The following is a 6,801-nucleotide window of genomic DNA, read 5'->3' on the forward strand; positions in this document are numbered from 1 at the left end:
AGAAACACCTGGCTCTGAAGTTTGAGGTCACCCTGGGGGTCAGTGCTCTCTGGTGCCACTGGGAAGCAAATTCAGCCTTTTCCCCTCTGTCCCTCTGCAGCTCTCCAGCAAACCTTGGCCACTCCTTCCCCTTCAGGGGTGAGAAGCTCCCTGCAAAAATGAGCTGTCCCAGGAGCCATCACTGGTTTAGAAATCCTCAATGATTTATCCAAAAAGAGAGGGGTTTCATTTGATGATGCTGCGAGCATCTGCCACGGATTAACTCCTCTCTTTGTTTCCTAAATAAAATAAAATAGTTCTTGCAGTTAGGCTGCTCATTCCCTGGGGCCTCACTGATTGTGGCCATGGACAGAGAATCCCAGAATGTTTTGGGAAGGGACCTTAAAGATGATCTGATTCCAACCCCCAGTGGGGCTGAGATGGGATAGGGGAAGCCCAAACATCTCCAGCTCCAAGGACCCACATCCAGTTTGTTCTTGCTCATTCTGTGGCTTCTCCAGGACCTCCAGACAGTCAGGATCTCATCTCACACTGGTCCCAGGCTGTCTCTTAAGGGCAGCCCTGTCTCACCATCCCACTGCTCCATTCTGGTTTTCTGTTCCTGTTCTCTGCCTGCAAAGCTCAGACTGCTTGGAAAGCAAAGCTGTGGGAAGAGGGAAAGGAGAGCAGCTCTGCTGAATTTGGATTTGTGATCCCCTTCACCTGTTGGTGTCCCTCACACCTTCCCAAAGCCAAAAATGAGCTTGTGCTGCCACCAGAGAATCCCAGAATGGATTGGGCTGGAAAGAACCTTAAAGCTCATCCCATTCCAGCCCTGCACGGCAGGGACACCTCCTGCTGTCCCAGGCTGCTCCAAACCCTGTCCAGCCTGGACACTGCCAGGGATCCAGGGACAGCCACAGCTGCTCTGGGAATTCCATCCCAGTCCCTCCCCACCCTCAGAGCCAGGAATTCCTCCCCAATATCTGAATTCAACCTGGCTGTGATGTGGAGCAGGGCTGCCCCAACCCCTGCCCTGTGTCACTGTGAGTCCAGCTGGGCAGGAACAGCCCCCCCAGCTCCTGGGACAGGGCTTTCCTGTTGGAAATGCAAAATGGCCAAAAAAAAACCTCTGAAAGATGAGAAGAGCCAAAGCATGCACAGATGTTTTATCTTCCCACCTTTCCATCCCACTCCTGCTGTGCTGAGCTGAAAGTCCACATGAGGAACATCCATACTTGGAGTCTTACAATGCCAATGTCCTGCTCTGATGACTTTCCAGGATGTTTATGACTGTAGGATTTGTCAGAAATGTTCACATTTGTAATTACTGTTAAGTGACTAGTACTGAAGTTTAAAAATAGTTTGATGTACTTTCAGCTCTGCTAGGAGCACTTTCAGTATGGAAATTTAAGTTAGAGTAATTTGCAAAGAGGGACAGACCACTTCCAAAACAAACTCCACTTTCTAGGACAAAGGGGAGGGTTTTAAACTAAAAGAGGAAAGATTTAGATTGGATATTAGGAAGGAATTATTGTCTGGGAAGGTGGTGAGGCCCTGGCACAGGTGCCCAGAGCAGCTGTGGCTGCCCCTGGATCCCTGGAAATGTCCAAGGCCAGGCTGGATGGAGCTTGGAACAAACTGGGACAGTGGAAGGTGTGGGATGGTTTCAAGGTCCCTTCCAACCCAAACCATTCTGGGATTCCATCTTCCAGTTGCTTCTTTACAGCTGTTTGTTCAAGCAATCCCACCACTACACTCCACCAGTGTTTTCCCAAATAGTTTCACAGCTTCTGGGCAAGGTGAGATCCTGTTGGAAAGGGAATCCTTTGGGATCTGGGATGAGGCACTGGGGTGTAGCTGTGAGGGAGGGCTCACACTGAGACAGCAGCTGAAGATTTTGTGTTTCCAAAGCCTGTTCAGATGGGATGGTTCTGTCTCTTGGCAAACTCCTTGGGAATTCTCCTTTCTGCCTTCCAGGCTGCCCCTCTCCTCGCATGCAACTGAGTGTGGGGGGTTTGTTTTTGTATAAAACTGAGGCATTAAAAACCAGCAGGAGATGGGGAGGGAGGTGAGGCTGCTTTGTGGTGGTGCAGGAAAGGGAAGGGGGTAGAACCATCCTGCCAGAGTGTTCCACTGTCACAGATCCACCTTGGCCTTGGAGACACCACATTGCCTGGGAGGGGAGGAGGGGAGACAGCCCAGGCTGCAGAGGAGCTGATGAAATCAAGGAGAAGTTTGGCAGAGCTGGGGAACAGCCTGATGTGGATCAGCCAGCACGTGTGCAACACATGTCAGAGCTTGATGTTCACAGCCAGAGCCGTGGGTGTGCACAGGGCAGGGATGGGATGGGATGGGATGGGATGGGATGGGATGGGATGGGATGGGATGGGATGGGATGGGATGGGATGGGATGGGATGGGATGGGATGGGATGGGATGGGATGGGATGGGATCCATGGAGCTCATGGGTTCATTCTGCCCACAGTACCCTATGCTCATGGAGTCCTGCAATGGTCTGGCTTGGAAAACACCTTAAAGCTCATCTTGTTCCACCCCCTGCCATGGCAGGGACACCTTCCACTGTCCAAGCCCTGTCCAGGCTGGCCTTGGGCACTGCCAGGGATTTGGGGCAGCCACAGCTGCTCTGGGCACCCTCCCACAGAAGAATCTCTTCTCAATACCTAATCTAAACTATTTTCTTTTTGTTCAAAGCCATCAACATTTGTCCCACCAATTCTTCTATCATTCTACTCATCATGAGCACACCAAACTCACCCAGGTCTGTCTCAGTGCTTGTCCTGGTGGATTTAACTCCTGCACTGAGCACACACAGCTCTGCAAGGCAGCTGGTGTCCTGTGTGCTGAGATGGGATCTCCAGAGCACAATCTGTGTCCAGGGAACTGCTGGGCTCTGCCCCCAGGGAACAGGGACAGGACAAGAGGAAACAGCCTCAGGTTGCACCAGGAGAGGTTTGGGTTGGATTTTAGGGAAAATTTCTCCATGGAAAGGGTTGTCCAGCCCTGGCACAGCTGCCCAGGGCAGTGCTGGGGTGCCCATCCCTGGAGGGATTTAGAAGCCATGAGGATGTGGCACTTGGGGACAGGGGACAGTGGTGGCCTTGGCTGTGCACTTGGCCTTAGAGGGGTTTTCCAACCTAAACAATTCCATGATTCCCAGCCCACCCCAGCCCTGCTGCACCATCTCTAGCCCATTTTCAGTGGGCAGCCTCTCAGGAGCAGCTGATTCCTGTCCCAGAGCCTCCTGAACCTGGGAATTGATGGATGGCTTCACCCAGAAGGGGGAGATGTGGCAGCTCCCACCCAGCATCTCCAAGCTGCTTTCTAGGGATTATTCACTTCCCAAGTCCTGGGACTCTCTGAGAGTTACAGCTTTGACATCTGCAGCCACAGAGCCTTAAGGAAAAGAAAAAAAAACACATAAACCAAACAACCAGTTGAGGTTTCAGTGCTTCTTCCTGCAGTGAATTTCAGTTCCAGTGCCTGGGAATGCCTGGGAAATCTGCAGCCCTGTCAGTCCCCAGCCCTGCAATGCATCCCCAAAGAAAAGCAGAGTCATATGGATTTTGCAGCAAACATTTGGCCAGTTTCTAGTTCTCCCTCATAATCCTGATGGCATTCTTGGCCTCCTTGGGCTCAGGATTTATGGGGACATGTTCCAGCCCCCTGGGGGAAGCAGGAGCTCTGGCTGCAAGCTGTTCCTGAGGAAGGATCAGGCTGCTCCTGGGTTTATCCTGGGCTCTCAGGAGAAGCTGTCTGTGGAATCTGAGCAGGGATGGATTCATTTTGTGCATCAGTTACATCTGCAGCTCTCACTTGTTACCCCACAGCCAAAGCTGAGTTTAAATCAGGCTTTTTAAAGCCTAAAACCTGCTGCAAAATTTCCCCCTCTCCAAACAATTTAATTAATTATCCAGCCAGCTCAGCTCTGACTGGCTCTCCCTGCAAATACCCCATCCTGAAGGAGATTTTTCCTTAGATTTGGATGAAATGCAATGATTGAGTCATGATTTTTTTCCCTGGCTCAGTTGGTGGAGCAGGGAATGTTGTTCACAATACTGGCTGTTGCCATATGCTTTTTTCATCAAGTTAAAGGGTGCAACTTTCTTTTTTGCTTCCCCCTCCACTGACTCACTCCCCAAATATGTTTCTGGTTAGGATGCCTTGCAACTTCTTCCTGACATAAGGTTTTCTAGTTTGCAGGCAGCTTTGGGAATTGCCTCTATGAGTTCTAAAACATCCCAGCTCCCAGGAGAAGTGTCCTGGAGAGAAGGAGCAGCAAGATGCTTACCTGGAGTTTGGGTGCCTGCAGTTTTTGAGAGCTCTCCTGCCCCAGAAATGGTTTTCCAGAAGCCTGGAAATCCCACTCTGATGGTTTTTTGTGAGAGGATTGTTGTGCCTGAGGGGATTTTGAAGAGATTCCTCTTGTACAGAGCCAGGAGCTGGACTGGAAGATCCCTGTGAGTCCCTTCCAGCTCAGGATATTCTGTGATTCTGTGATTAGGTGAACTTGGCTTTTTATCTGTTTGCTTTCAGGAATGCTGTGAGTCCAATACAGGAGATGCTGCCTGCAAAGGATCTTGGAGGGACAGACAGACAGACAGATCTGTCCCTCTTGGAATTCCTTTAAGGCTTTGCCTTCAGCACATCCTTTTGCTGACCCCAGATCTTCACCACTGATGCCAAATCCCCTTGGAAAAGGTGAGTGAGGAGCCATCCCAGTGCTCCCAACATCCCAGCACGTGGCCAAGGGGAGGAAACACTCCCAAAAAAACCAAGCAGGCTACAAATCATTCCAGTGGCACTTCCTGATCCTGACCCTGCACCTGTGAGCGTGGCAGTGACTGCCTGAAAACCAATCCCCAGCTTGTGGATGTGCTCACTCCCCAAAAACCCTCCCAGCCCAGCAGATGCCAGAGGCTGGGAAGAAAATCCTGCCTCTCTTCCAGCTGCAGGAACTGAGATGCTGAGAGTTTAGTGACTGGCCTGAAGCCAAAGTTCCTGGGAATGAGCCCAAACCTTCCCTGTATTAGCTGGGATGTGACCCTGCAGCATTCCCTGCCCTGCTGGAAATGTCACCCATTATCTCTGGAGAAATTATCCTGCAAAGAACATCTCCTTTTTTTTTTTTTTTTTTTCGTCTTGAAATTGCTTTTCCTCACTGGACAATCCCCATCTGGTTATATCTTGTGGGATGAAGGAGGGCAGGAATGTGCCAGCCTGTCTTTTGTAGCACTTCTTGTTGGAACCTTGGAAATTGAGAATTTTTCTGTGCTGGCAGGTACTGATCCCCAAAAAAACACTGAGGCAGTGAAGAAGGCTCCCAAAATTAAATAATAAAACTGAAATCATTACTATATGTAGTTTGAATAGAAGTGTGTAATATCACATAGCAGAAAACATAAAATGTGAGGTTTTATAATATAGTAATATGTAGAAAGCAAGATAAAAGTTTTAAAGCAGAAGTTTTGTCTTTCTTCACCTTTTTTTTCATGGGTCTAAGTGATGTTTTGTAATTAAATAGAAAAATCCACATTGAGAGCCACAAATAATTAATTATTGAATTAAAAGTAAAAAATAATGTAGGTGTCCATTCTTAATTAAACAGTTTAGCCTTAAAAACCTTGCAAAAAGTAAAATACATCTCCATTTTTAACTGGCTGGCTAAAAGTACTGCAGAACTCACTGTAATGTTAATAAGCATCTAAGTGCAAACAAAAAATACCATATCTCAAACTTTTAATCACAACTCTAACAAAAAAAAAATGGAAAAAAAATATATATATTAAAAAAGAAAAAAAACCAACACAATAGCTTCTCATTTCCTACAGCCTTGCCTGGAAAGTTGACTCTGAGCAACCCCCCATATGGAGGATCCTTGGATATCCAGGAGTGAATCCTGCAGGATGCTGCCTAATTTCCATGTGATTTGATGGAACTTTGGAGATTTTTATTGTATTTTTTTTCCCCTTATTCTTTCCAGTGCTGCTGTCACAGTTTTTTCTTGGCCTGGCTCTGTCACCATCCAGTGTCACAGCTTGGGAGATGGAGGAGGAGGAGCAGAGGTGTTTCCTTGCAAGGAACAAATGTTGGAATAACCCAAGCACACTGGAGAGCTGGAAACAAACCTGGTCACTCCACAGCCCTGCCAGGAAGGACCAGAGGCTTGGAAAAAACACCCTGGCAGCACAACCTCGTGGATTTTCCCTTTAAGAAAAAAAAACAAATAATCCAAATGTGTCAGGATTTGGTTTGTTGGATGGGGATTCCCTCAAGCAGCCAGTGCTTGGTGCAGAGAGCTTTGGGAGCCAAGGAAGGTGAGCAATCCTGGCTGTTCATCACTTGACATCATCCCAAGGTGGGAGAGCAGCAGGGCCTGGGTTGGGATCCCAAACTTGTGCAGTGACCCCTGTCCATCCCTGAGAAGGTGGCTCTGAACTTCCCACCTATTCCTTCAGTTCCTGGAAATTACAGATCCTGGCTGGGAGCACAACATCCATCATGGGAATAACCACCCTCCACTCTGGTATGACAAGGGGAGATGGTTCACACTGCACAGGACAGGGAATTCTTGGGATATTGGGAAGGAATTCTTCTCTTTAAGGGTGGGCACAGGGTGCCTAGAGAAGCTGTGGCTGCCCCTGGATCCATGTCCAAGGCCAGGCTGGAGCAGCCTGGGACAGTGAAAGGTGTCCCTGCCCTGGCAGGGGTGGAATGAGATGGGATTGAAGGTCCTTTCCAACCCAAACCATTCCAGGATCCTACAATCCCATGGTGACCTCTTCTCACCTCAGCCAACTCC

Source organism: Erithacus rubecula (genome assembly GCF_903797595.1).
Source record: "Erithacus rubecula genome assembly, chromosome: 6".
NCBI lineage: Eukaryota > Metazoa > Chordata > Aves > Passeriformes > Muscicapidae > Erithacus > Erithacus rubecula.